This window comes from Aedes aegypti, chromosome 1, assembly GCF_002204515.2.
Source record: "Aedes aegypti strain LVP_AGWG chromosome 1, AaegL5.0 Primary Assembly, whole genome shotgun sequence".
Taxonomy (NCBI): Eukaryota; Metazoa; Arthropoda; class Insecta; order Diptera; family Culicidae; genus Aedes; species Aedes aegypti.
In genome coordinates, this window is record NC_035107.1 from 189,760,591 (window position 1) to 189,782,532 (window position 21,942).

The 21,942-nt window shown below is 36.9% G+C and overlaps 1 protein-coding gene across 2 annotated transcripts in view; it reads left to right on the top strand.

Moving 5' to 3' along the window:
- The first annotated feature begins 12,118 nt into the window (after positions 1-12,118).
- The window catches only part of LOC5577524 (acyl-CoA Delta(11) desaturase), a 40,608-nt gene continuing 30,784 nt past the window's right edge, over positions 12,119-21,942 (top strand). The window contains exon 1 of one of the 2 annotated variants that reach the window (XM_001656495.2): positions 12,119-12,380. The gene's annotated coding sequence lies outside the window, so the exon portion shown is untranslated. Of the gene's footprint in view, positions 12,381-12,732; positions 13,090-21,942 lie in introns of those variants that run through there. The other variant, XM_001656496.2, reaches the window with a different exon arrangement.

Genomic DNA, 21,942 nt, shown 5'->3' on the forward strand with positions numbered 1-21,942 from the left:
TTTTTGTTGGTAACACTAGTTTTGTCAACACTGGCATCAAGAATCGCCCACAAATTCTCGATGGGGTTGAGGTCTGGGCTTTGTGGAGGCCATTCCAGCAGTTTAACCCGACAAGACCGGATGAAGGACTTGGTCTTCTTGGCAGTATGCTTCGAGCCGTTGACCTGCTGAAATATGAATTTCTCTTCAAGGCCCGTCTGGATCAGTGAAACCTCCAGATTTTCCCGCAAGATGTTGATGTAGGAATCTACCGTCATTATCCCGTCGGCTTCCTACTCCACCCGATGAAAAACACCCCCAGACCATCACATTTCCTCCTCCATGCTTCACCGTTCCTTGGATGTGGCGCTCCTGAAGCTTTATGTTTAACCGAAAGCGGCGGGCTCGTGTGTGGTGCAGATCGTGTGAGAAGCTCAGGTATGGGTGTGGCTGAAGGTGAGAGTAAGGAGCCGAAATTCCACAGGCAAAATCTCTTTTTTCTTTCAGTTAAGGTGAAACAGTTTTGAATCAACTTCTAAGATTGCACTAAAACTTTAAAGGCACAAATCTCACAAAGAAAGCATCCAACAACCGTGCACTTTTTATTTTGGCTTTGTGCACTAGCAGAAAGCTTAAAATAAGAAAATCAGAAACGTTTGCCAACTATTTCTCCAGTTTTGTGCCTTTGAAATCGTAAGTAGGGGCACAAGTCAGCCATTGTGCCGGCCATCTTTGGATTATGAGATGTTTCACCTTAACGATCGCTCGCCCATCATGTTCATTCACAAGCTAATTTTCTTTCGTCGGATAACCGTTCGAATCTTTTAATTTCGAATGGATTTATCCAAGGAAACTCCTATGCCAAAATTGTAGCAGGCAGTTTCAGTTCCTCCCTTTCAAGTTGTTTTCCTATGACAAATTGTTCTAATAGTTTCAAATCAAATGGAAGTACCCCTGGCACCGCAGGCAATTCACATTCCATCTCTTCACAAACGGATAATCATAACAAAAAAACATCAAAAAATAACTGAACAATTGAATCAAACGATTGATGCCATGTTCAAAACCACCACAATGGCTGAAGCAGTCCAAGTTGGTGTAAAATTTACTATTAAATTTTTTATTGAATTACGTTTCTCTAAGGAATCCAATTTGTTTTTAATATTTGGAATTGGAATGCTCGTTTTGTGAATGATAAAGAAAACTAAGGACTGTTCATTTTATGATGTATCTTTTTGATTAATCAAAATAATAATAATCGGTTTTCTGTTCATCGTACGACTAATAATGTACAAAGTTGTGATAATAAAGAGCCTTCAAAATAATTAAATTTCACACAAATAAGGAACAACGTTTAGAACGTTTAGTCGATTTCTGGAGGATATCAAAATCAATTATTGTTAGAAATTGGCTGGAAAATTCGACAATCTATAATTTTTATTTTCGAAAAAGGCTTTTAAAGACATCACCAATCAGAAGCCTGCTGAAAAATGTCAGGTTATTTTTGGTGCAACAATTTTCCAGATATCATAAAATCTTTTTTCATCGATTTTTTTGGGTAAATATTTTAAATTTAAAGGAAACAGAAATGAGTGAAATGTTTTTGTTTAAACAACGTCCTGACGGAAGTACGAATATACTGCCCATAACTGCATAACAGTCACATTCGACATTTTTGACAAATTGGAGTTAATATTGCTGTGTGCGTTTGATACGCAAATATCAAATGCGGGAACACCAAACGCGGTAAGATTTTCCACAAGAAATGCGATGTCAAAGATAGGTTTTTCTATCTAGGTCAGCGGTGATTTAGATAATCGTTGCTAGGAGTCCTTTGATTGGTTTGTGTTACCGCATTTGGAGGACATTTAGTCAAGATTTGCATCTCAAATGCAAACAGCAATACCATGGAGAGTCATCAAATGATTAATACTTTCGATCAACTTCCTGAAATCTGTGAGATTGTTCTAGAAATTCGAAAAAATAAGAAGTTGTTGTGTCACATTGGTAATTATAATCGCATAACAGTCACATTGAGATTATAAATGAGCCTCGTAATGTAATAGCAATGAAATGTCTATCAGAATTATTTTCTGGCTATTCATCTAGTATGCGATATACAGGGGATAGGCAAAATGATTGAGATAGGCAAAATTTTGCCCAAATTCAAATGCTTATAACTTTAAGAAAAATGGATGAAATTTGATGCATCTGGAAGCAGTCGACGGCAAAATTGGTACAGTTTTAGGAACCTCCTTGGCCATGCATATTGGCCAATGGACACCGGAGATGTTCCGGATTTTCTGAGGTCATGTCCAAATGTCATTTTTTCTGTCGCTTGTATTTTTGTGCGGTGTAAAGTTCGATAGATGTTTGCAATTTTCCTAGAAACTAGAACTAATAGGAAGTTGAATGCCACCGGACGCATTAAGATTCGTTGGAAATCTTCAGAAATATGACCATTTCCGTAAAACTGGTTCCGGAAAGCATGGTCAGTCATGTTTTTATTTCCAATCATGTAAATATTATCCGGAGCTATATCCAAGTGGACATCAACCTTAAAAATGATGTTTCCTGCAGCGTATTCAGAACCATTAGATGCACAGACCACTCTATAGAAGGTTCCAGGTACACTGAGGGAAGTGGTCAATTAGGAACATATCCAGAACCATATCGATATGGGCATCAAACTTCATGATTTTCAAAGGTTATGCTTTCCGAAGCATTTCCAGCATCACCGGCTGCCATGACCACTTTATAGTAGGTTCCATGTGCCCCGGGGCACCTGGAATCTACTATAAAGTGGTCATGGCAGCCGGTGGTGCTGGAAATGCTTCGGAAAGCATAACCTTTAAAAATCATGAAGTTTGATGCCCATATTGATATGGTTCCGGATATGTTCCTAATTGACCACTTCCCCCAGGGCACCTGGAACCTTCTATAGAGTGGTATGTGCATCTAATGGTTCTGAATACGCTGCAGGAAACATCATTTTTAAGGTTGATGTCCACTTGGATATAGCTCCGGATAATATTTACATGATTGGAAATACAAACATGACTGACCATGCTTTCCGGAACCAGTTTTACGGAAATGGTCATATTTCTGAAGATTTCCAACCAATCTTAATGCGTCCGGTGGCATTCAACTTCCTATTAGTTTTAGTAACTAGGAAAATTGCAAACATCTATCGAACTTTACACCGCACAAAAATACAAGCGACAGAAAAAATGACATTTGGACATGACCTCAGAAAATCCGGAACATCTCCGGTGTCCATTGGCCAAGATGCATGGCCAAGGAAGTTCTTAAAACTGGATCAAATTTGCCGTCGACTGCTTCCAGATGCATCAAATTTCATCCATTTTTCATAAAGTTATAAGCATTTGAATTTGGGCAAAATTTTGCCTATCTCAATCATTTTGCCTATCCCCTGTAAGTTGTACAAAATATCAGCCTCTAATAAGCAGTTTGGAGTTTCTGGATACTGTGGAAGACACTCTATGCTCTGGGAAGTCGAGAAAATTTCAAACCCGAAAAGATCCTCGACCGGTGAGATTCGAACTCACGACCCTCAGCTTGGTCTTGCTGATACGGCTATCTGGGCCCCTCAATGCCTACTTTTGTCGAATGTTACAAATCTCGCGGAACATTACTAAAGGACCTATCTAACATTGAGAGGCTCTCTTTGTTTACTTTCTCTTTCATTAATAACTGAGTCACATAAACCTCTTCTGTTGCGTTTTTTGTATGAAACGCTAGTCAAGGAAATTGACTTTCGATCTATAGTGAAAAACTTCCTAAAATCTTTAGTGTTCCACTGTTATAATCGAAAGAGAACGAGAGAGGAGAGAATCTCTCATTTGTACATAGGTCCTTTAGTAATGTTCCGCGAGAAATATGCAGTTATGGGCAGATTATAGTATAATTCAGAGAGAGAGAGAAAGAAAGAGAGAGAGAGTGAGAGAGAGAGAGAGAGAGAGAGAGAGAGAGAGAGAGAGAGAGAGAGAGAGAGAGAGAGAGAAAACATCTGGCTTAGATTGCGTGCTTCTAAAAGTCATGGGAACCTGTCACCAACTGTCATTGGAAAACCGCACATTCGAAGAGCAGAGCGTGAAAAAACGTCAAAATTCAAGTGAACCAAATAAAATTTTCTAAGTGTTTTTTTGATGATTTCACATTTCAAAAAGTTTAATTACTAAATATAGTTTTGTGTTGGCAAATTGCTTTTGATATTTTTTTCATTCATAACCATTCTTATATTGAATAACAGGAAGCGAAAAACAATTTAACCAAAATAAGTTCGTCTGTCCGTTGTGCACAACCCAACAATAAAATAAAGAGGACTAAGAAGCCAAGAAAACATGCCAGCTATCAGTGAGCTGTCTCCTCTCTCTCAGGTATTAATATGCAAAATAACCTACGCATCCATAGAGTTGCCTATTTAGTCCTCACGTCACATTTAACGCACAATAGAAAGGCAAATGTTCTATTTTTAGAAGACCACTCAAAGCACAATTACAATCATCAAAATTGGCAACACTAATGTAATGAATTATTTTCCATATATTATTTTCGTAATATGTTATTCTGAGATTACCGATTGAAATATTTGGAGACAAACATTTACAATTTGCTGGAGATCGATAAATATGCGTACATGATTTAAAAAGTATTAGATTGTTCAATAAAAGTACCATAAAGACTAAAATAAATACTTAAAAATGCTGTTGAAACTCACGATTTAGCTCTCGTTTATACAATTATAGTTTTTTCAGTAATCTAAACAAGTTATGAACACGCTTTTAACTTTTCCTTTTTGCTGACAGTGAAAGGATTGTGTATAAGCAAATTTGGCCATAAATGGATAAACCACTAAGGGCCGATTTCTTCACCTTCGCTTAAGCCGTAAACCACGTTTACCCATACGATTAAACCAGGTTTAAGGTCTAAGCGGTAATGAAGAAACCGCTTATGAAGTGATTCAATTTCGGAGAATGGTGGAATATTATTTATTTTTTAAGCTCTACCTTAAGTAGAATAGCAAAGAATACCAACATACAATTTGTTCATAAAAATGAGGATTTTTGTTATGAGAAAAATAATGTTAAACTTTGACGAACAGCTTTTCTTAGAAGTTTTTGGAATAAAAAAACTATTAAGCTCTTCAACTAAAAGCATTTTGTGAGATCATATATTTTTATAGCATTGTACAGTAACAGTTGAACGATGCACATATAACCGAATTACGATTTTATCAATAAATTAAAAAGATATAGCATAAACAAAGTGTTATAAAATGAACAGTCCTCAGCTGTTTAATTATTAAAATACACTACACGTTAATGCTTCCATTGGGCTATTTGCCCTTTTAAGGAAGCATCACACTATACAATGGACTAGCATGCAACGCCCAGTGGCACAGTCGGAAAACATTCCTGTCGAAAAATTTTTCGGCCTTAGGTGGGAATCGAACCTACACTCCTTTGCACGATGCGGCTAAATGCCTGATGACACTAACCGCACGGCTACGAAGCCAACGACAGCTAATAACATACATATAGCAGTTAGCAATGAAGCTTATTTGAAACCTGGATCCAAACTCAGAAGAGATCCAAACTTTTTTGTTTATCGTGATGATCGACTTGATGGGGCATGTGGGGAGTTGCTACCATTATTCATAGGCGTATAAAACATCACCTTTTTTCGTCATTCGAAAGCAAAAATTTTGAAACTTTGGGTGTTTCTGTTGAAACACTGCTTTGTAAATAAACTTTCATTTGGCCTATTAGGCTTTTCAGTGCACTGAGCAGCAAGTTAATTTGCTTCAAAATGACTTGGGACAATTGACTCGCAACAACTCAAAATATGTTGTCATTGGTAACGTCAATGCAAAATAGCGCCCAAACCGTTGATTTTAGCGATATTAAATCGATATTTTTGGTAAATTAAAGCGCATCTTTCGATGTAAAAAGTTTTGTGATCTAGCAGTGCGATAGAAACACTATTTTGTCAAAACGATTAGATAGACATATTGTGTCGTCCGCAAAGAAAGTTGCATGTCGAAACAACTTTGTCGAAGGCATGATTTCTATATCTCTTATACTCTTTGATACATATGCCCCAAAAACCAAATGTTTTATCATAACTTTTTTCATTTTTAACATTTTTTGTGTGTTTCTACAACTTTGTTTGTCATATAAAAACACGTGTTTTTGTTGAACATGTCATCACGCTATATTTTGAAATAGCAAAGGTGTTCAAAAATTACTATTTTCTAAGGAGTAGTTAAGGCCTCAATACCTCCTTCCGGTGAAAAATGGCGCAGACAACCCTTATATAGGGTAGGTGTACCAGTTATGGACATAGTGGTTCCCTATTTCGCCATACGGGATTACTGGAATGTTTTAACATTTTGGAAGATTTTTCTGTGTTGTAGTAGTAAGATTTAAGATATATCTTGATGTTTAAACATTCAAAAAGATTTAAAATGCGAAAGCTCCAGAAATTCCCCGTATGGCCAAATAGGGAACCACTATGGCCATAACTGGTACACTTTCCCTATTATGAAAATACCCATATCTTTCCTTTTCGCAGATGATAAAATCGTGTGTCTATAAAAGTCTTTTCAAGCGTTTTTACTATCAACCCTTGTGGAACCTTATGAATCCGAAATCGACCGATAACTTCTTTTTTTTGAGAGATAGAAAATTGCGATGCTCTGCAAAAACACGTGTTTCAAGATATTAAACAGCTTTGTAGAAGAAATAAAAATGTTATAAATCTTTTTAAAAAGTTATGGAAATAAATGATTTCAAACGAGTTTTTTTTTCCATACAAATTTGTGCACATTTTGTTGCAAATGTCATAACTCTTTTAGGAGATTTTTAACATTTTTCATATCTTCAACAAAGTTGTTTTATATCTAAAACACGTGTATTTGCTAAAACATCACAACTAGGGTAGGTGTACCAGTTATGGCCATAGTGGTTCCCTATTTTGCCATACGTGATATCTTGAATGCCTTCACATTTTGAAAAATCTTTTGTGTTTTAGCAGTAAGATAAAGGATAAATCTTAATTTTAAAAACATTCAGAAAGATTAAAAATGTAAAATTTATCCATATTTTGCATATGGCCAAATAGGGAACCACTATGGCCATAACTGGTACACTTTCCCTATATATCTCTTAAAGTAAAAAAGTTATCGGTCGGTTTTGGTTACGTAAGGCTCATTTGGTTGATAGTAAAAACGCATAAAAATACACTTATAGACAAAAATTGAAATCTCCTGCAGGAAGGGAAGATATAATACATTCATTACACAGTTCGACAAAAAAAGTCGATCGGGATGCACAGAGACGGGACAACCCGGGCTAGAAGGTATAAAAAAATAAACAAAAATAATGGCGTTTTCAGAATGTTCGTGTCTGCATATACTTGAACATTTTAAATTATTCATTCGACTATCTAATCTAATCAATAACCCGGAACAGTGTTTTATTTTCAGGACATAATTTTTGTGTCATATTATGTTTTAAACTTGAAATTCAATATGAAGAGTTGTACTACGATTTGCATGGACTCCCCCCTTTTTGGTACCCTCTCCATTTCTAAAGTTTCGCAAATGATTGAATGTTTGATATAAATGGTTGAAATAGGCGATTAAAGCAATACTACAACTCTGTGCATTCAAATCGACTTTTTTGTCGAACTGTGTAATATGTGAGGGTTGTCTGCGCCATTTTGCGCCGGAAGCAGGTATTCGGGCCTAAACTGCCCCTTGAAAAAAAGAGTATGTTTTGAAAAACTTTGCTATTTCAAGAGATACCAAGATGACAGTTTCAGCAAAAATATAGTTTTTTTTACGACAAACAACTTTGTAGAAAGCACAAAAATGTTAAAAAAAAGTTATGATAAATAATATGGATTTTAGGGTACATTCACGTATATCACAAAAAGTATAATAGATAGAAAAATCATATCTGAGTCAAAATTGTTGTATTTCTTAATACAACACAATTAGTTCTACTAATTTTCCGAAGACACCATATGTCTATCTGAATATTTCTAAAAAATAGATTTTCTATCGCACTGCTAGGTGGATTGATCACAAAACTTTTTGCATCAAAAGATATGCTTTAATATACCAAGACACTTCTCCGAACAACCTATATCGCTAAAATGAACGATTTGGGCGCTATTCAAAAAGCGCATAAAATCGACAAAATAAAACACAGTGCAACGGCAGAATTTTATTTGATGAGTGCTCTTCAGAATATTTCTATATCTGTATACCGACTTATCCCGAAGTTCACTCAAAACTTTAACCTCATCACTATTTTGACCTCTAAATTGAAATTTGTTACCTTTTAATGACTCTTCAGTGTCATTTCTAGCAGATTCTTGAAATTCTATTGGTATTGTGTGTGTAATGGCGGTTTCAACATCGATTATTGTCTGTTCAATATCTGGTTTTGTGGCAACCGCATATGCTAATCCCTTATTGAGAAGTGTCAATTGTTCTTCTCACGCTCGTTCAAATCTACTCAAAAGAGAGTAACTTTGACTCACTTTAGAAGTTTCAAGTTAGCTGTCAAAAGTGAGTAACTTTATTTTATCAAAGTGAGTAACTTTTTACTCAACCATGAAAGAAAACAACCTTACTCACTTTTGAGTAAACACAAACATATTTGACTCACTTTGTAAACGTCAAAAGACTTGTGAAAATTTCGCGCGCTCGAACTGACAAATCCTCCGTTGGGGTGAAATTTCTTCCGACGGTGATATCGGACTGTTTTCAAAAACAATCAAGACAAAAGCCTAGCCGGCAGAGCAATGACAGTTAGTTTGCTTAAAACTTCGCTTCGGAAGTCGAATTGGCGAATTTCAGATTAGTGCTGCGAAGTCAATAATCCTGATATCAAGTGAAGCGAGGTCGGAGTGAAAATGACCAAGTTCTGGTTTTGATCGAACAATCGCAAGAAAAAAAATATAAACAGTAAGTTTTACCGTCGCACTTTTTATTGGACTAATTATCAGTTCTTTACAGTCTAACTGGGAAGGCTACTGGCTCGGTCAAACTACATCCTCCATGATTTTCATCAATCCCCCAGAGATTTATAACATCCGGGGATCCATTCCAGAGCAGCGAAAATTTCAACACAAATATCATTTTTTTTACTTGTCATACATGTATTATTCATATAGTTATGTAAGAGATCATGAATAAATGTTATGCTTTTTGAATATTTCTTCTGATTTTATGAACAACATAATACAATTATTTCCAAAAATATTATTTCCTGAAGTGAGTGACATCTAGTCACTTTCGCAAATTTCAGATTAAACGAAGTGAGTAAGTGTTACTCCCATATTGACATTTGACAATGTTACTCTAAAGTGAGTAACGATGGTGTTACTCACTTTTGAGCAGTTCCAATTTGTTCCGAAGTGAGTCGAAATCTCCTCACTTTTGAGTAGATCTGAACGAGCGTGCTGAGAACTGATGCGTCGATTATTATTATTATTATTATTATCCCCCCTTTTCAATTCTGACCAAGACATGACAGGTATACTCCTGTCGAATTTTTTCCTAGGTAGTTTGATTGTGTAGGTACTTATCTGGTGTTAGTATTTAAGGTAGAGAGATGCGACGATTTCTTCAGTGGATACGAGTAATTGACACTGAAGAAGACTGCAAGTGGTAGTCGAAATACGCGTATCTGTCAAAGATAAGCATTTAGGAGCGGAATTAAAAGGTACACGGTACTCCATGTAATTTCTCAATTGGACCCTGGCTCTCAGCCCTACTGGAAATTATCAAACAAATTTAAAAAACATTAGAGTCCAATTTGGGCATTGAAAGAGGAAACAAATTATTACTAACTAATTGCGAAAAACCTCAAAAACTTGCTATGCAGTTTGAAAGCACGCATAATTTCAGTTTAGGACTCACTAGTCCACTTGAAAATCAAGTTACTCAAGACTTTGAAGGCATTCTCAATCAAGAGAACGTTTTTGAAAAATCCTGGGAGACTGATTTGGAAGCAGTGAGAACTATTATTCAAAAATTCAAAAATATGAAAGCCCCTGGAGATGATCAAATTTTCTACATCCTCATCAAGAAGCTTCCAGAAAGTAGCTTATCGTTCTTGGTTGATATATTTAACAAATGTTTTCAGTTGACATAATTGAACAGAATGATGGTCCAAATCAACGTAAATTCATTTTTTTTTCCAATGAACAGTTCGGATTCCGACATGGACATACGACCACTCACCAACTTTTACGTGTAACAAAATTGATTTGCTCCAACAAATCTGAAAGCTATTCTACTGGTCTGGCTCTTCTAGACATAGAAAAAGCATTCGACAGTGTTTGACATGAAGGCTTGATTGTAAAATTTAAAAAAAAAAACTCAATTTTCCAACATACATTGTTAGAATGATTCAAAGTCATCTATCAAATTATACATTTCAAGTTAATTATCAGAACTCCAAGTCTGAAAGATTTCCTGTAAGAGCTGGTGTTCCTCAAGGCAGCATTCTAGGGCCAATATTATACAATATTTTCACATCTAACTTACCTGTCATACCTCAGGGATGTAAAAATCTTTGTTTACGGATGACATAGGGCTCTTTGCCAAAGGACGAAGCCTGTGTGTCACCTGTGTAGATTGCAAAAAAGTTTGGATATTTTTATTTTCATACTTGCAAAAAAAAAATTCTAATGCGAGCAAAACTCAACTAATAATATTCTTACATTTAACAAAAGCTTTTTTTTAAAACCTTCAAGTAGACATGTTGTCACGATGAGGAGCTCCAATAAATTGGTCAGATGAAGTTAAATTGTTGTTGTTGTTTGAGACGGAATTTAATGAAGTTAAGTATATAGAACTCATGCTAGATAAAAATTTAACTTTCATAAATCAAATTGAGGGCAGGCATTCAAGCCAAATGTTTCAATTATATAAAATGTCTGTATCCACTAGGGTGATCCAAATTTTAAAAATGTTTTAAAATCCAATCTCCCATATGCTCCTTACCATAAAAATGGTGTTCTGTAAAATTTTCAGATTTTTAGGAGGCGATTTAAAGGTGGCTGAAAGACAATGTAGGTTTATATGGAAATTACTATGGAGAAATTTAGAGCAATATTCCACACACGCTAGTACTGTAATGTAAGTAGAAACTTATCATCCCATATTGAAAACTCATTCTTCAAACCTTTATGAAGGATGTTGCTGCAGAAACAAATACCCTCTGAGCTAATTTTGCTTGGGATTTGTGTGCATGTTTACAGGGCTATAACCAATAAACTAACAAACAAATAACAAACTCATGAATATCTTTTCTGCTATCCGTCGGATTGAATTTCCCTCTTCAGCAAATTTCTTTATTATGTTTTAAAGAATGAGTTTTTACTATGGGATCACATGTTAGTACTTACATTACAGTACTAGCGTGTTTGGAACATATCTCAAAATTTCTCCATAGTAATTTCCATGTAAACCTACAATGTCTTTGGGCCACCTTTAAATCACCACCTAAAAAGTTGAAAATTTCACAGAATACTATTTTTATTTTATTTATACTAAATATGGACAAATAATCCTCTTACCGCACTGGAACACCTCACCCACTGTACCTTATTATTTTTATGAAATGTTGCTATACAAACTGTGGGTAGATTTTGTATGAGTATGCTGCATTACTTTTGTATGTATGGTGTATTGGTAACGCATTTTGCATTAATATTCTACGAATTATGTATGAGCTGAAATATTTCACAGACACCCACCCACCCCCTTAAGCGTTATGAAATATGTGAATGAACCCTATATAGGCTGTTCCAACGATCTAAAAGCGTTTTCAACGATTTCCAAGATTGTCGGCGCAAGAATTTATCACACAAATGCACAATACTTTGACTCATACAGAAGCAAATTGATAGAAATAACGATACTTCCCAACGATATCCAATACAAACACAAAAACTACTCAAACAACCCGTTCGCCGTATTCGCGAATTCGGAGAAAGGAACACATATCGTACGAGCGAGTTAGCTTCTCCTGAGGCAATGAAGCATCTCCGACCGAGTAGCACCAGTGCATAGAGGGAAAAGTTGCAAATTTCCAACTGCCGCCGATCAGTCACTAGTAGGCAGCCGGCAGCTTAGCAGCATTACCATCGTCACGGGACGCGCCCTCTAACTAGGACGGACGGGCATTATCTTCCCTTTGAAACGGCCTCAGTAGCCGTCGAGTGTTCTCCATCGACGTCCTCCGACCTTTCAGCAGTGCAGCATCGTGTCCGCTGTTCGAGTACGTGACGAGCGAGGATAGGAAACACGTTGCCATCACCATCCGTTCAGGCTGCTGGAACGTCTGGAAAAGAAGGTGAGTGCTGTTTAGGGTCACGGGTCATTAAGATTCGCGCAGCACCGGAGAAGCCCTCCTCTTCTTCGGGTTGACTCCTTATCACGTTGTTCGATCCGCTCGCATGAAAAGTGAGAGACAACGTCATCCTTAGTGTTATCAGTGCGGGGTGGCGGCGAAGAAGTGCATTATCAGTAGTGCTGGGTGAAATCGGGATGGGTTTCTCGCGCTTCAGAATCGGCCGGTGTGCGGAGGGTTCTACTAATCTCTCGCAAATCTAGTACGGCTACCGAACGGATGGTCAAATCGTACGAGCGTGAGTAAGAGAGCAACTCTTGTTTTTTTCTCGCGCATACAGCGAGTTGTTATAAAGCACAATAGCGCCCCATTCTAACGGATCAGTACGAATCGAGAGCTTGTCCCGGAATGGTTTGTAACCTATTCCTGTCGGATTGTCGCTAAACATACCCCATACACCGGGAGTAACTTCCCCGCACCATTCAGTGAGTCTCGGAAGGCGGAGAAGTGCAATCGTGTCGAAGAAGTGATTACTAAGAAGAACAAGAAGAATAGTTTGCAGATTTCGAATCTTGTTGCCGAGGTGAGAATTCGGTGAAGAGTTGGCACAAGTGTGAATTACCTGCACTCAGATTTGGCGAAAGAAGAAGTTTCGGAGCAGACAGATCGATCGAGCAGTTTGTTCCAGTTGAACCCATATTTTTGAAGAAAGGTGAGTGCTTCAATGTCACGAGAGAACCAGCGGTGTACGTGACTGCCTATGCGGCAAGTACCTACCAATTAGCCAGGTGCTTATAAAAAATGGGACCATGAATGGGTGGTTTCTAATTCTCCTCCATCCCTTATCTATGGAGTCTCGACGGTTTTCGACTGTTGCGTGCGTGCTTTAGGCAAAAATAATTCGGCTAGCAATTGTACTAAGTTACGTAAAACATACCCAGATTGCCATTACCGAACAACTTCAGTCTGAAGATGTCGTGTTTCAGTGGTATTAGGGCTGTCAGTGATGAATGAAACCGAAAAAAAATCGTTCTGAAACGAAAAATTTGCAAAACGGTTATACGCTAAATACATATAAATAAAGTGGGATCGAACACGGCTGAATGGCCGTTTCTCACCACTACCAGCGAACATTGCGGGAGAACTTACGGTTGGATGGCTAGCTGGCTGGCTGGCTGACTGTCTGACTGACTGGATGGCCATTTTTCGGCGACGGCGAACCAGGGTTATTAAAATTTTGCACTCGCTGCACACCAAAATGGCAGGACGGATACCTGCAGAAGATGCCATTTAGGGGGAACTGGGAGCGACGGCAGGGGAACTCCGGTTTGCACACAACGTCAAGCTAAAGGGGAATTCAAGTTTTTAGATTTGAGTGGTTTATAATGAGCAGGACACGTGTTTCATAGTTATGAGATGAAACATTTAATATACTTAGTTCGGATAACGTATTAGATGCAAAATTTGACGAAACTAGATACAAATTTTGATAATATTATACGGAAATTTGACAGTGGTTAAATTACAACATTTTTTAAGATTAAAAAACTAGCTTTTTATCTCAAAATAAAAACCAAAACAAAGAAAAATATATTGACATATGAAAAATATATATTTTTTCAAAACTTTAAGCAAGCATTTGTCAAAAACAGATATTCTAAAATAATGATTAAAAGTGTTTTTAATGCTCAAACATCCACTGAATTATCTTCGAAGTTTCACATACTCGTAGAAATCAGGAAATCAGGAATGGAATCGTTTCCACACAAAACATAACATAAAATGTTTTATTTTACGTTACCTGCCACAATATGGAATAGTTATTCTAAAACTGATGGACTATCTCCTTTAGACAGTTTTTCTGCGCATATTACCTGAAAAGTATCTTCTTATAAAAGTATCTTTTTGAACCGACAAATAATTCGATTAACAAAATATTATTTATTTCTGTGTTACACGCTTAAAAATCTGATGTACATGATCTATGACTGTCGTACGGCTACTTTTCATTGTGAAACAAAGAAACTTGTTGTTATTTTTTCCCCATTTCACAGAAAAAAGTGTATAAGATGAGGAAAAAACTAAAACCAATGCATGAATTTAACTCAACATCATTAATCCATTAACAACATAAACCATTTCAATTATAAATTCTTAACAAAACGTTGTGAAACATCTCGTTATGAACAAGTATTAAATAATAGCAAATCAAAACCTGTAAATGATAAAATCTCAAATATGAGTAGCTTCAGCAAACTTTGAAAATGCTAATTTTGAGTGGTTCATCAATAACTACCCAAGCATTATATAGCAAGATTTATCAATAACTACCCAAGCAAGCATTATATAACTGCTCATTGGACCTGTTCATATTCGAAAAAATGTCTGGAAATGCTCAGGTCAACCAATATCACAAATTGTCATGCTGACCAGAACTTCTAACCAAATTCTCGACTTAATTGATTAATATTCAAATCTTTTATAATCTATGTGACAAAATTCTCCGCTCAATTATTGGTTGGAGACTTCAAGCGACTGAATACACCCGCAATCAAATATATCTTGTAGCATAATCGCATAGTTAATTCTCATGATGTTTTGGTATGGCTTGTTTCCTCAGTGTACATCTAGTAATGCACAAAATTAGACCAGAATGCTTTCATGTCCCGGTTACATTTCAAATATCCCATCCCATGAAGCGATTCTCATCCAATAAGCTCAACTTTTAATCATTTTCAAGCCGACTGGAATATACATGAAACATATATTGACTCTAATCTTGATGTTAGCATTTCTTTACAAACGAAACTTGATATTCACAATACTCTTGAAACTTTAACAAATTCCATTGTTGAAGCCAGGAGCATTGCAATTCCAAAATGTGAAGTAAAATTTGAATCCATGATTATAGCCGATGATCTTAAACTCTTGATCCGTCTTAAAAACGTGAGGAGAAGGCACTCGCGATCCTGCTATGAAAATTATATGGCAGGACTTGCAGAAAGAAATCAAGAAACGTCTTTCTCAATTAAGAAACAAAAATTTTGAAAATCAAGTTACTCAGGACTTCGAAAATATTCTCAATTAAGAGAACGTTTTCGAAAATTCCTGGGAGACTGATTTGAAAGAAGTGAGAACTATGTATTATTGAAAAATTCAAAAATATGAAAGCTCCTGGCGATGATGGAATTTTATACATCCTCATCAAGAAACTTCCAGAAAGTAGCTAATCATTCTTAGTTAATATATTTAACAAATGTTTCCAATAAGCATATTTTCCTGACAAATGGAAAAATGCTAAGGTTGTACCAATTTTAAAACCAGACAAAAATCCTGCAGAAGCTTCTAGCTAGCGTCCAATCAGTTTGCTTTCCTCCATCAGTAAACTTTTTGAAAAGGTCATTTTGAACAGAATGATGGTCCACATCAACGAAAATTCAACTTTTGCCAATGAACAGTTCGGATTTCGCCATGGACATTCGACCACTCATCAACTTTTACGTGTAACAAATTTGATCCGTTCCAACAAATCTAAAGGCTATTCTACTGGTCTTGCTCTTCTAGACATAGAAAAAGCATTCATTGTCGAATGAATTGGCATGAAGGTTTGATTGTAAAATTAAAGAACTTCAATTTTCCAACATACATTGTTAGAATAATTCAAAGTTATCTGACAAATCGTACACTTCAGGTTCATTATCAGAACTCTAGGTCTGAAAGACTTCCTGTAAGAGCTGGTGTTCCTCAAGGCAGCATTTTGGGACCAATATTATACAATATTTTCACATCTGATTTACCTGAGTTACCTCAGGGATGTCAAAAATCCTTGTTTGCGGATGATACAGGCCTCTCCGCCAAAGGACGAAGCCTGCGTGTCATCTGTAGTCGATTGCAAAAAAGTTTGGATATATTTTTTTCATACTTGCAAAAATGGAAGATTTCTACTAATGCTTCCAGAACTCAACTAATAATATTCCCACATAAACCAAAAGCTCTTTATTTGAAACCTTCAAGTAGACATGTTGTCACGATGAGAGGGGTTCCAATAAATTGATCAGATGAAGTTAAGTATCTGAGGCTCATGCTAGATAAGAATTAAACTTTCAAAAATCACATTGAAGCCATGTTGTATGCTGTACCAGTATGGACTAGCTGTTGTAATACCAGAAAGAAAGCTCTGCAGAGAATTCAAAATAAAATTTTGAAAATGATTCTGAAGCTTCCTCCCTGGTATAGTACCAATGAGTTACATAGAATATACAATGTTGAAACATTGGAACAAATGTCAAATAAAATAATTAATAAATTCAGGCAAAAATCGTTACAATCTTCTTTTGTCACGATTAATGCGTTATATGTTCAGATTAAGTTAGGTTAAGTAAATTCAAAGCGTTTTTTTTTCTCTTATAAGCAGGTGAAATCAACTCACCTGTAAAAAATCTGAACTGCTACGGCAAATGAAATGTAATATGTTGTTAACAAAGTGTTAATAAAATCTTAAATTTGTTTTACCAAATTAGGATGATAGTGTTGTCTATTAAAACAGAACACCTAGATATAAGAAATGAATGTAATGTTTGAGATGATACTAATAAAGAAACAAAAAAAAACTTTGAAGGTATGGTTCGAGTATGACGAAGATCAAATATGGGCTTAACACTTTTAAAACTTGCTCAATCCATACAACTGTGATTGAAAAACTTTTATATAGCAGAAGAAGCTCTTATATAGAAGTATTTAGTTTAGCGACTAGTTTTCTGTTTGATAATGATTTATTATGACCTACTGAAGTTGAGAATTAACCCACAATCAATTAATTGACATAAAACAATCTTAAATTTTGATCAAAAGTTCACTCTGGCAAGACAATTTGAAATATTTATTGATTGCACATAAGGGGTAGATTAACATTAGTTAACATTATCAATGTGACACTATAGTTTCGAGTAGAATTCATACTAAAAATACATCATGCAGCACGATAACCAATAGACAGTTTTTCCAGTCAACTAAGAAAACCAAGAAATCCAACCCCCTGTTAAGTAACATTGTGCCAGTGCAGGTTCAATCCAACGCAAGCACGCTTCTCTATTTCGTTTATACTTCTACTAGTGCCTGCGTACATAGAGCTCATTTTTCACATTAATCTGCACTCTTCAGTTTGAAACGCAACTAACCGATACATCGCACGCCTGTATACGGGCGCTTTGGTTTGCTACTATCAACCACCGAATACAAACTATATCTCAGTCTTAAAAAACCGGTATGCATCGGGTGGAAAATTTTCAACTTGCATTTTTCTCTTAATCACGTTTATGGGGAAGCTCGCGCCGGCCGTCGTTTTTAAACAAACATCCTAACCTTGGGGCTTGAAAAGTATGCATGTTGCATTTTAAAGGTTTGCTGGTAATCTTCGGTCATGTACAGTCAACATAACTCTAATTGATGTGATGTAAATTTTACTATGACTTTCTACCACAAAATCATTAAATCAATATTTTCTTGTGCGGTGTAAAGGGCTTCAGATATTAGCTTTTTGACACATATTGCCATGTCCCTCGGTTTCATCGATACTTTGCATTTAATTCAAAAAGCCTTTCATTAATTCATGCAACATTATGAGTCAATATTCGAGAGGGGCGTTTTTAATTCACTTTGTCATCGTGTTTTTCTGATAGCTTTTGGACTCTAAATTGGCAGCAAAATGCTTGGTCAAAAATGATTATTTTACTAACGATTTTGAAGATAATTTAACCGAGAAAATCCCCATGCCTAAGTGAATTATGAAAGCGCCCAAGTAGCATTTAACCCTACACATCGCGTCACTACCTTGTTTGTTTCTCCGCCAAAAAAAGGGTCGGTTATGACGAAAGGAAAATGTCTGGCACCACCAAACAAGAAAATCGAACACAAAGACCAAAAGAGAGCAGCCAACATCGGCTGATTCGCACATTTCTACCGCGCGCGATTTTCCCTCCAGCTTCCCTCTGTCAGTGCCAGCGGCCCCACTGGTGAATGGACATTTCAAGCGAGGCCACTGTGCAGTGTCCAGTAGGGTGGATACAAATGCAAAAACGTTTAAAAAAACCCAATCTCTATATCTTTTTTGCCATTTTTACAATAACACAGTGTTCTGTAAAGCTTTTTCGGTGAATATCTAAAGGAAGTCCAAAGACGATTTGAGTTTTTTTGAAAATTACCAAGGGGACATTTTGGAAAATGTTTATAATACGGTCATACTGTTACGAAAATACAAAATTGTCTTCTCAACAAACTCAGTATTTCAGCCTTAATAAAGGAAGTTTGAATGAATTTTGTTTGAGATTTTTTCAGAAGTTTGCTGGGCCGAAATCTCATATGAAGCTAAATGATAGCAAGCGAATTCATGAATATCTTTCCTCTCATTCGTTGGAAATGCTCTATTCAGCAACTCCTTTGATAAAGTCATGAGGAATGAGTTTCACTAAGAGATGAGAAGTTTGTACTTACATTCACTAAGAGATGAGAAGTTTGTACTTACAGTACAGCACTAACGTGTTTGGAACATACAATAACTCTTCCTTACTCGATGTTCTGTATCTCGATATCGAGTTAGAACCATAGTAAAAATTGGTTTTCATAGCTAACTCGATTGGATCGCAGTTGCACTGGTTTTGTGTTCTGTAACTCGATACCTACCTAACTCGATTGTCCTTCAATATCAAGTAATGGGAGTGCTGTATGTATTTCAAAAATTTTCCATTGTAATTTTCATATTTACTTAGGTCGTCTGTGGGCCACCTTTGAATCACTACCGAAAAGGCCAAAAGTTGGCTCGAACACTGGTTTTATTCAAAGGATGGTAAGAATGCTATGGAAGATTTTATTACCAAACTTTTTTTGTATTCTGACCCGCCCTAGTGTCCAGTCCACTGAATCGATCGTGATCGCGTGCTTCGTTGGGCTCTCCACGTAGCAGTGCAGATACCTACTCCCAGATATTTGGCGGAAGCCCAAACTGAAATGAAAATTAACCTTTTCTTTTGGGCACTCTGATGGCTGATGGCTCTTAGTTTTTGCACAATATCGCATCTACTTCGGGCTCGCATTGGGTTGGGTAAGGCAAAAGTGACCTGGTGAAAGTGGCCATAATTAGCTGCTTCTTACCTTTATTTAGGCATATGGGAGACTTTCTTGTACATGTCAACTGGCAACATTTTCTTCTTGTCACGTAAGCGAACTTTTTTTCTCGCCGAAAGCTGGATTTTAATACATCCATACAAACATTGTTGAATATCATTACATATTTAAACACAATTACCAAGACAATTACAGACATTCCTTCGCAAATTATCCATCGATTTTTGTTTTCGAATTATTTTTGGGATTCCTCCAAAAAAAATTAAGAAAGTCAAGTCTGTGTGTCAAGTAGGGTAGATCTTCATCTAAACGCCCAATTTCAAGATGCGCAATTAATTGTATGTGGTAATGTTGTAATGGGAAGTAACGACCATTGACTTAATGAGAAAAATGATTTCATCGCAGTAATCCACGGCATGTCAGTGAATAATAATACCTCCACTATTGATACACTGTTCCTTTAGTTGAGGTAAATTTTTAATTTGTGTTCCTATAGTTGCGGTATCCGTTGTTTTCTTATGGAATCCTCCACTATAGGAACACTTTACCGCAACTATTGGTACAAGCAAGTAAAGTTTTAGCAATTTTAGTGATATTGCATCAGTTTTAAAACAATTTGAACGCTTTTTTTAACTATTCCGTGTATCAACAAGCCAATACGTCGATTGGCAGTGTCGGTTCTGTGATTAGTGGAATAAAATCAGTGAAAACGGCCCTACCGCAACTATAGGAACACCAACAACTAAGGGAACACTTACCCTATACTACACTGAAAACGGCCTTATCGTTTAGGTCAAAATACTCATATCTGTCAAAGGGTACAAACTATTTTCAAGGAATTCACTTCTAGACTTTACAACAAGTTTCTAAAGAAAATCCATTCAGTATTTCTGGACATTCCTCAAAATTGAAGAAATTTCGCAATTTTTCTTCTATTTGTTAGAAATTGTTCTATTATTTTTGTTTCTTCGAATGCATATAGAACACTGAGACGCAGGTTTACCTCGCAACAACGTGCTAAACAGCTGATATCGAGCTGTGTGATTCCACCCCAACCCATCATATATCCCATACGACGCAACGCCTTTATCGGCTCATTCGTGGCTTGAATCGTTTTATTGTTCGTTACCAACCGGGTGACCAGCAATGCAAGAGCGCAAAAATCATTGATCTCAAACCAGTGACAAGACAACAATGGGCTCGCTCTCGCTAAACAGCTATCATGTCACGCTGCTCTGTTATAGATACATACACTTCGCTCTCTGGCTTCACATCACACCCACGCTCCGCCACGAGCACGCGGCGCCGACTCTCCCGAATCTCCCTAGAAATTGAACCCTTCCGCCCATCTCCCATCGCGTAATGTCAGTACTCTGTATGGAGAAGCTTTTGTGCGGATCGCGCGCGTCACCTCGCCGGTCTCACCACATCGAGCGATCGGTCTGGCGTTCTCTCCATGCACCAATCGCCTCACAGCTACAACTATCAGCCCATCATCACGTGTTTTTGTGGCAACCGCGCGCGTCTTTCCGCCGGTCTTCCCGCAATCAAATTCGCACAGCTGGACGGTCATCCGCAAAGCGACGCTTTTGCTTGGGGCTCAAACAGCCGTAGCGGTAAACGCGCAGCTATGTAGGAAGACCAAGCTGAGGGCCGTGGGTTCGAATTCCGCCAGTCGTGGGCCTTTTCGTAATGGAAAGCTCTCAGTTAATAACTGTAGTTGTTAAGTTGAGAAGCAGGCTTTGACCCAAATGGGATGTCAGAAAGAAAACAGACGAAGAAGTGTCAAACTGACGAACGACGCTCGATTCTTTATAAGGGGCGTGCGCCGTCATCCCATCACCCAAAATCGGACTCTTCCCATGCTATTAGAGCAACTTTTTACAAACTCGGATAATTAGTTTCCTATTTCTAATCATTCCGATGTCACAAAAAAATAATTTGGGAGACATGCGTGCGGATTTTAGTAGATTTTGCGACTATCTTCAAGGGTACAGTCAAGATTCCGGTTGTGCGGTTACTAAACATTCACCACAATTTCTGCCTTGTCTTCAAACAAATTATGTTGCTGAATTTCAGCAGAGAAGAAGGCCCAAATACGCTGAGAAGCAGGCTCTGTGCCAGTTGGAACGTATCACCAGAAAAAAAGAAACATAACTATGGAGCTCTGCACCAAAATCTTTCTCTCTTTTTCACCCCTTCACAAAATTTGTAAACAACAAGGCCAGTAAACGTCAAACTCCCATTCAAAATCAAAACAGTGCAGAGCCCCATGAGGCTCCCCGACTAAGGGTACATAACAAAATTATATCAGCATATGTTATTATGTTATAAGTTTTTTTCGAACATAGGTTGTTACAAACTTGATACAGGATGTTGTTGAAATAACTAAAATTATAACAAAAAGGGTATGAATAGTAACATAAACATAACAAAATGTGTTTTA